The sequence below is a fragment of the Sturnus vulgaris genome, chromosome W, assembly GCF_052056855.1.
Source record: "Sturnus vulgaris isolate bStuVul1 chromosome W, bStuVul1.hap1, whole genome shotgun sequence".
In the NCBI taxonomy this organism is placed as follows: Eukaryota; Metazoa; Chordata; class Aves; order Passeriformes; family Sturnidae; genus Sturnus; species Sturnus vulgaris.
Window position 1 is genome coordinate 44,118,600 of NC_142282.1, and position 13,798 is coordinate 44,132,397.

The 13,798-nt window shown below is 43.4% G+C and overlaps 1 long non-coding RNA gene across 2 annotated transcripts in view; it reads left to right on the forward strand.

Annotated features, from left to right (window-relative positions):
• The window catches only part of LOC148220209 (uncharacterized), a 72,539-nt gene that overhangs the window by 13,813 nt on the left and 44,928 nt on the right, over positions 1 to 13,798 (forward strand). The window contains exon 3 of one of the 2 annotated variants that reach the window (XR_015799110.1): positions 678 to 8,956. The exons of the other annotated variant lie outside the window; for it this stretch is intronic. This is a non-coding gene — a long non-coding RNA (uncharacterized LOC148220209). Of the gene's footprint in view, positions 1 to 677; positions 8,957 to 13,798 lie in introns of those variants that run through there. 2 annotated transcript variants of the gene reach the window in all.

Sequence of the window (13,798 nt, forward strand, 5' to 3'; positions counted from 1 at the left end):
TTTCAGTCCAGAGCAGGTTCAAACAGTTCCAGGAAAACAGAAAAAGGGAAAAACCAATCCAGGGGGCTTCTCTGCCTCAGCTAGCCAGAAAACTAACCAAGAGCAAAGGAGAGCTTTCTCTCTGTTTACCGCAGACAACACAGTTTGTGTGCAGGAATGCTGGGGAGCCAGTGCAGTCTCTGATAACAAATTCTGCACTTCTTCTTTCCCCCTCTTCACTCCTGGAACCAGTCTTAAAGTTGCAGAATTTAATATTCAACACCAACAGAACAGACGTTTTGGGGATATAGGCATCATACAGTCACCCCAAGACAGTAAACCATTCTTACTATTTTCCCATGAAAAATAGGGGATTGCCCTGGGAATACTGGCCCATGATCTGGGCCCATATCAAAAGGCAGTTGCTTACTTTTCTAAGCAGCTTAAAGCGACAGCCAAGGGCTAGCCAGGATGCCTCCAAGCCGTAGCAGCAGTTGTGCTAAACATCCAGGAAGCATGCAAATTCACCTTGAGCCAGAAAACCCCAGATGGGACTGTGCTAGTGTCTCACACAGTGTCCGCAATGCTGGAAGTGAAAGGTGGCCACTGGCTTTCCCCACAGAGATTCCTGAAATACCAAGCCATTATAGCAGAACAAGACAATGTACAAATAGTGGTAACTAACATTATCAACCCAGCTTCTTTCCTCATTGGAAACCAAGGGCAACCCGTACACCATGACTGCCTGGAAACCATCGAAGCCACCCATTCCAGCTGCCCAGACCTGAGGAACACCCCCACTTAATGATGCAGAAACCTGTTTCACTGATGGGAGCAGCTACGTCATCAATGGAAAGCGACATGCTGGGTATGCAGTTACCACCTGCAAAGAGGTAACAGAGTCTGGACTTTTACTAGTAGGCACCTCTGCACAAAAAGCAGAGACAGTTGCTCTAACTCGTGCCTTGTAAATGGCAAAAGGAAAGAAAATAAATATTTATACACACTTGGGGTTGTACACGCACATGGAGCCATTTGGAAGGAAAGAGGACTGTTGAATTCGCAAGGGAAAAACATCAAACATGCACAAGAAATAATACAACTACTAGAAGTAATTCAACTACCTGAGAAGGTAGCAATCATGCACATTAAGGCACACCAGAAGGTGAGCTCAGAATTGGAAGAAGGAAATGAGCTGGTGGACAGAGAGGCAAAAGAAGCAGCAAAGGGTGAGGTAGCAGCTGAGGGAACCTTGATCCCAGATGGACAGATTTCCCTTGAAGGTAAGCCAGTATATAATAAAGAGGATAAAGAATTAATTACAAGTCAAAGAGGAAAATATAACCAAGAGGGATGGGCTGTTACTAAAAAAGGAAAAGGGAGGCTAGTCATTCCCTCTAATTTATTGTGGTCACTGGTAAAGAAAGAACATCAGAAAACACACTGGGGAGTAGAGGCCTTGTATAACTACTTAATTGAAAGAATTGTTGCTCAGAAATTATATGCCACTGTCACTCAAGTGACCCAGCAGTGTTATCTTTGCCTCCAGACTAAATCCAAAACATCCCAAAACTTGGCAAAATTGGAAAAGGCCAGGGGCCTGGACAACAATGGCAGATTGATTTTTCAGAACTTCCAAGAAAAGTGGGGTATTGATATTTACTGGTCCTAACAGATACCTTTTCAGGATGGCCAGAGGCTTTCCCCACCAGGACTGAAAAGGCTCGAGAGGTAACAAAGGTACTGTTACATGAAATAATAGCACACACTGGAGTTCCAGCTATCATGTCCTCAGGTAGAGGGTCACATTTTATCTCAAAAATAGTGTAGCGGACAAGCCAACATTTGGGCATAAATTGGAAACTCCACACCCCATATCACCCTCAGTCAAGTGGGCAAGTGGAGAAAATGAATCATTTAATCAAACAACAGATTGTAAGGCTAGGACAGGAAGCTAATTTGCCCTAGCCCCTAGCTTTCTCTCTGGCACTGCTGCGAATTCGGACTAAACGTAGAACCAAAGAAAAGGTAAACTCTTTTGAGATGCTTTATGGGACACCATATGGGGTCCAAAAGGGAATGTCTACTTAGGCAGGGGAAGAAACACTGACTGTATATATGGTGGCTTTAAGTAAACAACTTAGAAAAATAGAAAAATATGTAGCTGGAACTCAAAGTGTAGGGCCTGATGACATACAGCCTGGAGATTATGTATATGTTAAGTCTCTTGCAGAAAAAAACCTTGAAACCACAGTGGGAAGGACCATACCAAGTACTTCTCACCACCTTTACTGCAACTAAGATCAAGGAACAGAGTGTTTGGATACACCACACTCTAGTGAAGAAAGCTCCTGAAGCTCCCTGGAAAGTAGCACTGGGCGATGATGAACTAAAGCTAAAATTCACCTGAGCAAAATGACTACATTTCAATCAGGAACTTTTAAGAATTTAATTAAGAAAACTGTTCTGTTTGTATAATTGTAATATTGGTTTTAGTTGGTATAAGCTTTGTAGTATCTATTATGATATGTGTGTAGGATTGAAGAATGTTGAAACGCATAGCAATTTTAACCTCATTATCAAAGGTGCATGGAAAGGTGTTGAGAGACACCCATTGTAACAATTGTCTAGGTAGAGAATCCTTATAGCAAGTAAAAGAATTTACTTTAAAATTTCCAGAAAAGGGGGGAAATGAGACAGGGAATTGAAAAGTAAGGAATAGTTCATCAAAAACCAAGGCAATGAGGAATGCCTGACATTTACTATGCTTGCAAAAATTGGGAGGAGAGGCAGACTGCTTTGTGATAAATGGAGCCAGGACTTGCAAACAGGGTGAGGGGTACAAGGCTACCAGTGATAAGTGATAAATCCAAAACCCTAAACCAGCAAGAACTAATCTCAAGGCCTGGAATGTGCCCAAGAGGCTAAGATGCATACTCCGGAGACAAAGTTGAAAAGTTCAAGTGCGATGAAGAGTTTGGAAGCTTTCATCAGAGACCCCCGACCACCCCTGAATTGAGGACTTTTGGTTCATTTGAATACTAAGCGAGAGTAGGTGGGGCTAGGACATGAATATGTATTAGGCGTATTGTGTAATCCTAGGCTTTTAGGGAATAAATAGAGCAGCAATTTGAAGTTTCAGTGTGAATGCTTTGGGAGGAATTATCCCCGTGCACCTCAGCGATGAATAAATGCATACCTACTTTCTAACTCTCATTTCCTACGAGTTATAGAATCTTTTCCGCGTATCACATACTATTACCAGAAGATATTTAAATCTTGCTACTTGGGGCATTTTGGTAAAATCCTCCTGGCATCTTTGGAAGGGACATACAGCCCAAGGCCTCCCTCCTCTGGCAGTTTTCTTTGTAATCCTTTTATTGGTTTTATCACAAATCAAACAACCCTCAATAGCTCGCTTTGCCAGAATAAAAAGACCCACAGTAACATACATTTTGAGGAAGACTTCTGCCAGTCCTCGAGAGCCCAAATGACTCCCTTCATTGAGTTGTTTTAATATCTGTAAGGCCAGAGCTTTTGGTATCCAGTGCTTACCATCCCTTGTAAATTAGTTATCCCTTCTTCCCGCTGCCCCACTCTTTAATAATCTCAAGCTTTTCTGGTGGAAAACACAGCTTCTCTGGCATCAGTGAGGTTACTGGGAGCAAGGAGAGGATCTTAGAGATTTTTGGCAACAATGCAGCTTTCTGAGCTTCTTCATCAGCTTGTCACAGAATTCACAGAATGACTAGGTTGGAAGAGACCTTCAAGATCATTGAGTCCAATCCATGCCCTAACACCTCAACTAGAACATGGCACCAAGTGCCATATTCAATCTTTTTTTAAACACATCCAGGGATAGTGACTTCACAATCTCCCCAGGCAGACCATTCTAGTACTTTATCATTCTTTCTGTAAAAAACTTTTTCCTAATATCCAGCCTAATTTTCCCTTGACGCAGCTTGAGTCTGGTGCCTCTCGTTCTGTTAGTTGCTGCCTGGTAAAAGAGACTAATCCCCACGTGACTACAACCACCTTTCAGGAAGTTGTAGAGAGTGATAAGGTCACCTCTGAGTCTCCTTTTCTCCAGGCTAAACAACTCCAGCTCCCTCAGCCGTTCCTCATAGAGCTTGTGTTCCAAGCCCCTCACCAGCCTTGTTGCACTCCTCTGGATGCATTCAAGCGTCTCAACGTCCTTCCTAAACTGAGGGGCCCAGAACTGGACACAGTACTCAAGGTGTGAGTACAGGGGAAGAATGACCTCCCTGGTCTTGCTGGCCACACTATTTCTGATACAGGCCAGGATGCTGTTGGCCTTCTTGGCCACCAGGGCACACTGCTGGCTCATGCTCAGTCGGCTGTCGACCAGTACCCTCAGGTCCTTTCCTGCCTGGGCACTGTCCAGCCACACCCTCCCCAGCCTATAATGTTGCAGGGGGTTATTGTGGCCAAAATGCAGGACCTGGCACTTGGACTTATTAAACTTCATCTTGTTGGACTTTGCCCATCCATCCAACCATTCCAGGTCTCTCTGCAGAGCCCTCCTACCTTCCAACAGATCGACATATGCTCCCAGCTTAGTGTCATCTGGAAATTTACGAATGAAAGACTCAATACCCTCATCCATGTAATAAAAAAATATATTGAACAGAACTGGCCCTAGCACAGACCCCTGAGGGACACCACTGGTGACTGGCCGCCAGCTGGATGAAGCACTGTTCACCACCACTCTCTAGGCCCAGCCATCCAGCCAGTTCTTAACCCAGCAAAGAGTGCTCCTATCCAAGCCACGGGCTGCCAGCTTTTCCAGGAGTATGCTGTGGGAGACAGTGTCAAAGGCCTTGCTGAAGTCCAGGTACACAACATCCACAGCCTTTCCTGCATCCACCAGGTGGGTCACTTGGTCATAAAAGGAGATCAGGTTGGTCAAACACGACCTACCCCTCCTAAACCCATGCTGGCTGGGTCTGATACCCTGACCATCCTGTAAGTTCTGTGTGATGACACTCAGTATATATTGTTCCATTACCTTACCAGGTACTGAGATTAGGCTTACTGGTCTATAATTACTAGCATCCTCCTTCTTACCCTTTTTGTGAATGGGTGTCACATTGGACAGCTTCCAGTCATCTGGAACCTCACCAATGAGCCAAGACTGTTGGTAAATGATGGAGAGCGGCTTCACAAGCTCACCTGCCAGCTCCCTCATCACCCTGGGATGGATCCCATAGATTTATGAATATCCAAGCATCTCTGCAGTTATCTGACTGCTTCCTCTTGGATAATGGGGGACCATTCTGCTCCCTGACATCATCATCAACCAACCCAAGAGGACCGCTGTCCTGAAGGAAAGTTGTTTTCCCACTAAAAACTGAGGCAAAGAAGGCGTTAAGCACTTCTGCCTTCTCCTCATCTGCAGTTACTAAGTTCCCTCCCTCATCCAATAAAGAAAAAAGGCTGCACTTACTCTTCCTTTTACCATTAATATATTTGTAAAAACATTTTTTACTATCCTTTACAGAAATTGCCATTTTAAGTTCAAACTGAGCATTGGCCTCCCTAATTTTTTTCCTACATGCTCTAACAGCCCCCTTAAATACTTCCTGAGAGACCTGACCCTCCTTCAGAAGATTATACATGCTCTTTTTATTCCTAAGTTCCTCCAAAACCTCCTTGCCAATCCAGGTTGGATGTTTGCCTCGTTGACTCGTCTTTTGGCACACAGGGTCAGTCTGTTCCTGTGCCCTCAAGATCTCAGTTTTGAAGCACGCTCACCTGTCCTGAACCCCTTTGTTTTTAAGGGCTGCTTCCCAAGGAACTCTCTGAATAAGTCTCCTAAATAGGCCAAAGTCTGCCCTCCAGAAGTCTAATGTAAATTTTTTATTGATGCTACTCCTTATTTCACCAAATATTGAGAACTCTATATTTTCATGTTTGCTATGCCCCAAGTGGCTTCCAACTACCACATCTCCCACCAGCCAAATAAGTTGTTTACGTATTGCCTCCTCTGAGCACCCTGCCTGGTGTCTCCCAACGTGTATTATTGCCACCCCTTTTGGTAAATTCACCACCCACAATAGGCGAGAAATTAGACTCTCAATGAGCTAATGTTTTTCCCCTGCAGGTTTAAAAATCTCTTTCTTCCCATAATTTCCGAAATGCATGTATCACCTCATACGCATGTTTAGATACATTAAAAATATTCACTATCATGTCCCGATATGATTCACAGACTCTCACAAGCGCATACATCTCTGCTGTCTGCGCAGACCACGTGGGCGGCAACCTCCCCCCATTCCTTTAATTCCTATCCATTAATGATAGCATATCTTGTAAATTGCTTTCTTTCTATCACTCTTGAAGACCCATCAATAAGTACATTTTCTCCCTCAGGCCAGGGAGTGTCTCGTAAATTTTCCCTAGCCTAGGTCTGGAGATCTATCACTTGAATGCAGTCATGGGTTTCTTCCAGGCCCCCCTCTTCAGGACATTCAGGCTGGGTTAAACCCTTCCCCACTTTTCAATTCTAAATCCTCCCGTTCCATTAAACAAGATTCATACTGTAATAACTGAGCCCACGTCATCCACTTAAAGGCTCTTTCAGTTAACAAAACTTTAACCTGATGTGAAACTTTAACAATCAGATATCCTGCCATTGTCAGTTTTCGGGCCTCAATTACTGTCACAGTATAGGCTGGCCTGTACCGGGCAGTTAATCTGACTACTGATTGGATAAGTAGCCTGGCTGAAAAGGCCAGCCCCCAAAGAACAGAGATAGGACAAGATAAGAGACAGACAAGGATTTAATCCAATGAGTTCCAGCCCTGGCTGCAGACAGCTATTGGTCAGAGGGCTGGGCAGCCTGACCTGGGAACCAATCATAAACGCTTGCCCAGGAACATTGAAAGGGGTATAAAAAGCGAGGTCAGAACTGAATAAAGGCTTTTGTCACATAGATCACAGAGTGTGGGGTTTTCTGTCTCGGATCCCACACCGTTCAAACCCAACAAGTTACTATCAAGGCTGTGGCTGCACAGTTCTGCAGACAATGAGGCCAGCCTCTGGCCACTGGGTCTAACAGCTTAGAAAAATAAGGAGCAGGTCTCTGTGTTTCTCCGTGTTCTTGTACCAAAATTCCTTTAGCATGGCCCTGTTTAACATCCACATATAACTCAAATTCCTTTTATGAGTCAGGAAGAGCTAAGACTGGGGCATTAACAAATTTGTCTTTTAATTTCCTAAAGCTTTGCTCTCCTTCTGGTGTCCGTACCACAACATTAGTACTGTCTTGGGTTAAAAAGTCATATAAAGGTCTGGCCAAAACAGAAAAATCCCCAACCCATGCTCTGCAGTACCCCATCCACCCTAAAACCTGCCATAACTCATTTTTTGTCTGGCGTAATGGTACTTGTAAAATTCCTTGTATTTTTTCTGGATTGTTAGAGATGAGTAATGCGATGATTGGCTCTCACAATTAAAGGATGAAACTGTGTATATGTTAAGATAAGTTTTGTGGATGTATAATTATGTTATTGCAATATATCCTCCCATAGTCCTCTTTCCCCTCCCCCTTGTATTGTTGTCACAAGATGGCTTGGTTAGTCAGGCATTTGGAGAGGGCCAGCTTGTTACTACACCTGACCTCAAATCAAGATGTAAGAAAGTAGTCTCCAGGAATGGATGGCAGAGAAGGAGTTAACCGACAAGACTTTGGGAGGGCCTAGGGGTATAAAAGGCAGAACATTCATTCTGTAGGCGAGCACATGGCAGTTTAGTCCTATGCTCTCAGCGCTGATTTTTCTCCTTATTCAGTCTTTTGTTGTATTTTTTTTTTTTGCTAAGGTTTAATAAACCTTTGAAATTTTAAAAGGGAGTGTCATTTCTTACATGGATCAATACACTGTAACCCTCCAGTCAGAATGTGTCCCAAATATTTAACGTTTTTCTCTACCAACTGTGCCTTCTTTTCAGACACTCTAAGTCTCTTTTTGGCAAGAAAATGAAGCAGCTTCACAGTAGCCTCTTCAACCACCTTTTCCTGTTCCCCTGATAAATGCAAATAATTCATATACTGCAACAACCTAACTCCCGAGGGTGGAGTAAACTCTTTTAATATTTTCTGCAAGGCTTGACCAAACAAAACCGGTAACTCTATATCCCTTTAGGAGGACTGTCCATGTCAATTGTTTTACCATTTTCCCTCCTTCCTCCTGCTCCCACTCAAAGGCAAAACACTGTTTATTGTCCTCGGTAATCAGACACCCCCAGAAAGCATCCTTCAAATCCAGCACTGAATAATACTGATGTGAAGACAGGATTTGATTCAGGATGATATAGGGATCCGGAACTGTGGGATGCCTTCTTTTGGCAATTTCATTTAATATTCTTAAATTCTGCACCTTTCTGTAGGTTCTATTTGGTTTCTTAACCGACAGGATAGGAGTGTTATAGGGAGACATACGTGGGTCCAAAAGACCTGCCTTTAGCAGGGACTCAATGACAGGCTGTAACCCCTTCTTTCCCTCCCTTGAAATAGAGTATTGCTTTTTAGATGCCACTTGTCCTGGTTGCTTCAAAGTAATTTGGAGAGGCTCTATGTCTAATTTTCTGTATTTCCCTGGAGCTGCTCACACTTCTGGGTTTATTTCAGCATAAGCCTTCTCAGACATTTTACACAAGGTTACCACAGTGTTAGCCTCTGTATAATTTTTCACAATGCTAATTTTCATTCCTACTTTAGCCTTCAAATCCCTTCTGAGTAAATTACATTCACAATCAGAAACAAACAGGAATTCATGCATTTCAAACCTATCCCCCACATCTAATAGTAGCAGCTGAATAAAATGCACCCACTCATCCTTTCCACTCACCCCTTGAATAATCAATGATCTTTTTGACAATTTTTCCCCCTTAGGGATAAAATTCAAGGTGTCTCAAGAGGCCCCTGTGTTGCTTTTGTGTTCAGCCTTCTGATTGTTGATAGATAATTTTTTGTACTTTTTTACATTTTGTTTTTGTAAACAATAAATGTTTTGCATTCCTCTTTGGAGGAAGAAAGAATTACTGAACTCTTGATGGAACCTATGGGGTCAGGAGGTATTATCCTCACTGTCCAATCCATGGTCACTGTTAGAATTCTATAAATAGACATAAAATGTAAATAAAGTGGTTCCTTTCCTACTTAATTCCTCACTGAGTGTGAGTGTCTTTCCTTCTGTGTCATTTGATAACACCCCTGTGTCTACCAGGAAACACATCTTCTCAATCCAGACCCACCTTAAAAGTTAGCAAGGGCTCCAGTGTGGTGGGTCCCTGGTATAATGAGAGCCCCCAACACTCCTAACAATCCATCTCCATTATCCTCTGGACTTCCTCCTCCTGAGGATCCAGCTGTCTCTGTGGACAGTCCTGCCTCCAGTGTCCCTCTGCCCTGCAGATAGCACACTGATTCCATCCCAACCTCTGTTTGGGTTGGTTCTCCCCTGTTGAGGGGGAAATGCTTCTGCCACTTCCTTGTAGCTGATCCTGTTTCCTCTGTCCCGGGGGACCCCTTGGACCCTGCGATTTATTCCTCTGAGGCTGTAAAAACTCTGCCATAATTTTTGCCTTTGCCTTTTCCTCATCCCTTACATATATCTTCTGTGCTTTTCTAACCAATTCCTCCAGAGGCTTATTCTGCCACTTCATATTTGTGTACTCCTTTCCTTATAACAGGCCAGGCTTTTGCAACAAATTGTACCTTCAGCAATGTGTCAAAGTCTGGCCCCTCAGGATCCATCCCCACATGGGGATGGGAAAATAGCTACCAACAGACTAGATGGACGTGCTCACAGGCCAGCCGATAGACAAGTCTTCATCTGTGAGAAGTACTCAAAGGGTCTTCACCAGAGGGTCGCTCTTTTATAGTCCTTCTCCAAAGTGAGTGACTTCTGGCCAAGAGGTGGGAAGATTTATGGACCATTGTGTGGTGCTGCAGGAGACAGGTGCAGTAGAGCAGTCCTCAGTTGGTACAACACAACCTCTGGTTGGTGCCACAACAGCACAGTCCAGTAAAAACAATACACTAGCACACAGTCACTTGGCAAGCATCCATCTTGGCCAGGCCAGAAAACCATTGTCCAGAGTCAGCCTGGGTGGGGGTCCTTGAGGTCTCCTTGCGACGGTCGAGAGGCAAAATCAAGGGAAACTTCGGACTGACCCTTACACAGATTTGCAAAGCAGGCAGTCCACGAGGGTTTACCCTCATCTGCAGTGGTGCAGTGTGACCTTGGCAATCAGTGCAGGTGTTAACAATGTTACAAGCTTCTGTTTGACAGCTGAAACTGCCGCTGCAAGGCTCGGACACCTTGGTGGAAGAAATTATGTGACATTCTTGCTTGTGTTAGCATATCTGGCTGTGGTGCTGTCCAGGCAGGAGCAGCTAACTTATCTGCTCGAGCATTGCATTCTGTGATGAAACCTGGCAAATTTGTGTGGCTTCTGATGTGTAATACATAGTAAGGACTATTTTTAGTTTGTATGGCAAAGCACAGAGTTTTAAGCAGCTTAAACAGTTGTGCATTTTCAACTTCCTTTAACAGTGCTTGGTTTAATCTTTGAGTGATATCAGCTACATATGCAGAATCCGTTACTACATTTAGAGGAGTGTGAGGGAAATGCTGAAAAGCCATAGCTACAGCTCGTAGCTCTACCATTTGAGGTGATCCACTCTCGTATCCTTCTAGGGTTTGCCAATCACTCCCCTCTTTCCATGTTGCGATGGCTTTCCCTGTTCTCCCAGAGCCATCTGTGAACACTGTGGCACCCTTTAAGGGTATGCAGCTACTGAGAGGTTTGAGAGAGAGTTCAGTCTCCCCACTTAGCTTAAGCAGTCTATGGCTTGGCACATGATAAGAAATCTGACTTGAGAAACCTTGCAAAGCACTTTGCAAGGCTGTCCTGTTTGCAAAACACCATTCAAACTGTTCCTGCATCACAGGAATAATGATTTTTGAGGGATCTTTAGCATTTAACTGCAGACACCTGTGATGACATTTGATAATTAACTGTGCTATTAACTCAAAGATGTTGGGAGCCGTCCTTTTGGGCTGGTGAGGCAAGAACATCCATTCTAACACATGCAGAGGATCAGGCCAGTGTGAATTTCACTGTCTGATAATTCCAGTTGGATGAAACTTAACAATGATAATAAACACAGTAACACACACCTCTGGGCATATCCGGTGGACTTGTTTCTTTGTTATGGCCTGCTCTACTATTTTAAGAGCAGCTTTTGTCTTTGGATTCACCTTTCTCGGTGAAGTCAGTTCTGGATCACCCTTTAAAAGGTTGAATAATGATGCCAATTGTGAATTAGTTAATCCTAAATACCGTCTAACCTAGTTGATAGAACCCAAAAGTTTTTGTGCACCATTTAGGGTTTCTATTTTTGTTGAAAATGGAATGGTCTGTGGTTGTATGGTCTGATTTAAAATTTTTAGTCCCAAATATTTCCATGGTGCTTGCTGCTGCACCTTTTCAGGAGCTACTTGCAGCTCAAATATTTTTAGTGCTTTTAGTAAGCTTGGTTGAATTTCTGTAAGTTCTTTTTTTGTCTGGGTTGCTACCAAAATATCGTTCATATAATCATAGCAATATGCCCTTGGAAATTGCTCTCTCACTGATGAGAGTGCTTGAGCCACGTACCATTGACAGATCATTGGACTATTTCGCATGCCCTGCGGAAGCACACGCCATTGATAACATTGCCCTGGTGCAGCGTTACTAATGGAAGGCACTGTAAAAGCAAATTTTGGGGCATCATCTAGGTGTAATGGAATAGTAAAGAAACAGTCTTTCAAGTCCACAATCAGGATGTCCCAAGAGGCAAGTATCACTGTGGGAGATGGCATACCTGGTTGTAAAGCACCCACGCTTTCCATAACAGCACTGATTTTTCTTAGATCATGGAGTAACCTCCACTTTCCAGATTTCTTTTTTATGACAAATATTGGACTGTTCCATGGACTCATAGATGGTTCTATGTGCCTTTGAACCAATTGTTCTTGAACCAGGATTTTGAGGGCTTCTAATTTCTCTTCTGTTAGGGGCCATTGTGGAACCCACACTGGTTGAGTAGTGAGCCATTTCAAAGCAAATGTGGGACGCTGTTTGCACTCTATTACAACGGCCCTTGTTAAAAATCTGTTCCCACCCAGACCCCCATGCTGATAACACATCCCTCCCCCATATGCTCATATATCCTGCTAGCACATATGGCCGCACTGTGGCTGTCTGCCCTTTATCACTTTTGATCAGCACAGGATTATCACTAAGATAACTTTGTGTAGTCCCTCCAATACCAGCAATAGTAGTTCCTGAGAGTGTAGTAGGCCAAGATAGAGGCCATTTGTAAGCAGCAATGATAGTAACATTTGATTTAGTGTTAACCAAACCCTTAATCTCTATCTGTGAGGGCTTGGCTTTAGGCATAGTAACAGTACATTTTATGATAGGTCTGTTTTTACCTATGATTTGAGTCCAAAATACCTCTGGTTGTCCCGTTGATCCGAAGCCTTGGTCTCCCCGCTCCTTTGCATCTGCATTGGGGACACAGGACTTAAAAAGGACAAGTTGTGTAATTCTATTTTTTTCAGGGATAGTTACAAGCGGAGAAGGAGTGGATACCATGGCATATATTTGTCCTGTGAAGTCAGCATCTATCACACCAGGATGCACAACGATACCTTTTAATGTAGCACTGGATCTTCCCAAAAGAAGGGCACTTAGTCCTTTCCCTATGGGCCCTTGAGCCTCGAGGGGGACCCTATGCACTTCTAATGAGTTTATGGTTACTGTGGCTGAGGTGTAAACATCCAGGCCAGCTGATCCCCTTGTCCTGGCTGTGAGCTGGTCACAAAGGCTTATGCAGGAGGTTGAGGAAACATTTCTGTCCAGGCGCATTCTCCCGTTGTGCTGGGTCTCAAGTTTCCCTGTTCCTTAAGAAGCTGACCATTAATATGATATTTGGATCTGCATACCTTACTTTCATGTCCAAGTTTTCCACATCGCTTATAGGGTAAATTGACATTACCCTGTTCCTGAGCCTTCTTCTGTGAGGTTGGTTTCTTGGGACAGTTCGCTTTTACATGGCCTGGTTGTCCACAATTGAAACAATTCACTTTCATCCTTACTGCGGCTGCAAAAGAATTAGCTAACATATCCATGCTATGTGATGCAGTCCCAGTAGTAGCACATGCATTAATCATTTCTTCCAAGGATGGATTTTCTTTGGGCAATGCACTTATAATTTTTCTACAGTTCTCATTTGCATTATCTTGTGCTAATTGTAACAATACCTGATTCCTTGCATCTTCATTAGCTATTTGTTTTTCCATGGCATCTTGCAATCATTCTATGAAGTGCATGTACAATTCACTAGGAATTTGTTTTATATTTGTATATGTCTGGTTTGGCACAGACATGTTTGTAACCTTATTTAGGGCTCTCATCCTTAATTCTTTTGCCTGGTTTAATATTACAGAATTTAAGTGTGCTTGGGTTTGAGGATCTTCCATGGGATGCACTCTCATTAGTTGGGGGATCCCCATCCCAAAGCACGGGTCTTGCTGTGATAGCCTAGAGTTTTTTAATTCTTGTTCCTCTGCATATGTTCTCCAGGCAGATTCAAACATCATATACTGCACTGGAGCACAGATTAATTTTGCAATCTGTTTTATATCATAAGGTGTCAGTTCATTAGCACTCACGAATCTAAGCATATTTGTCACAGCAGGGGATCCCAACTCATGCTTAGCAGCTAACTGGCATAATTCTGCAA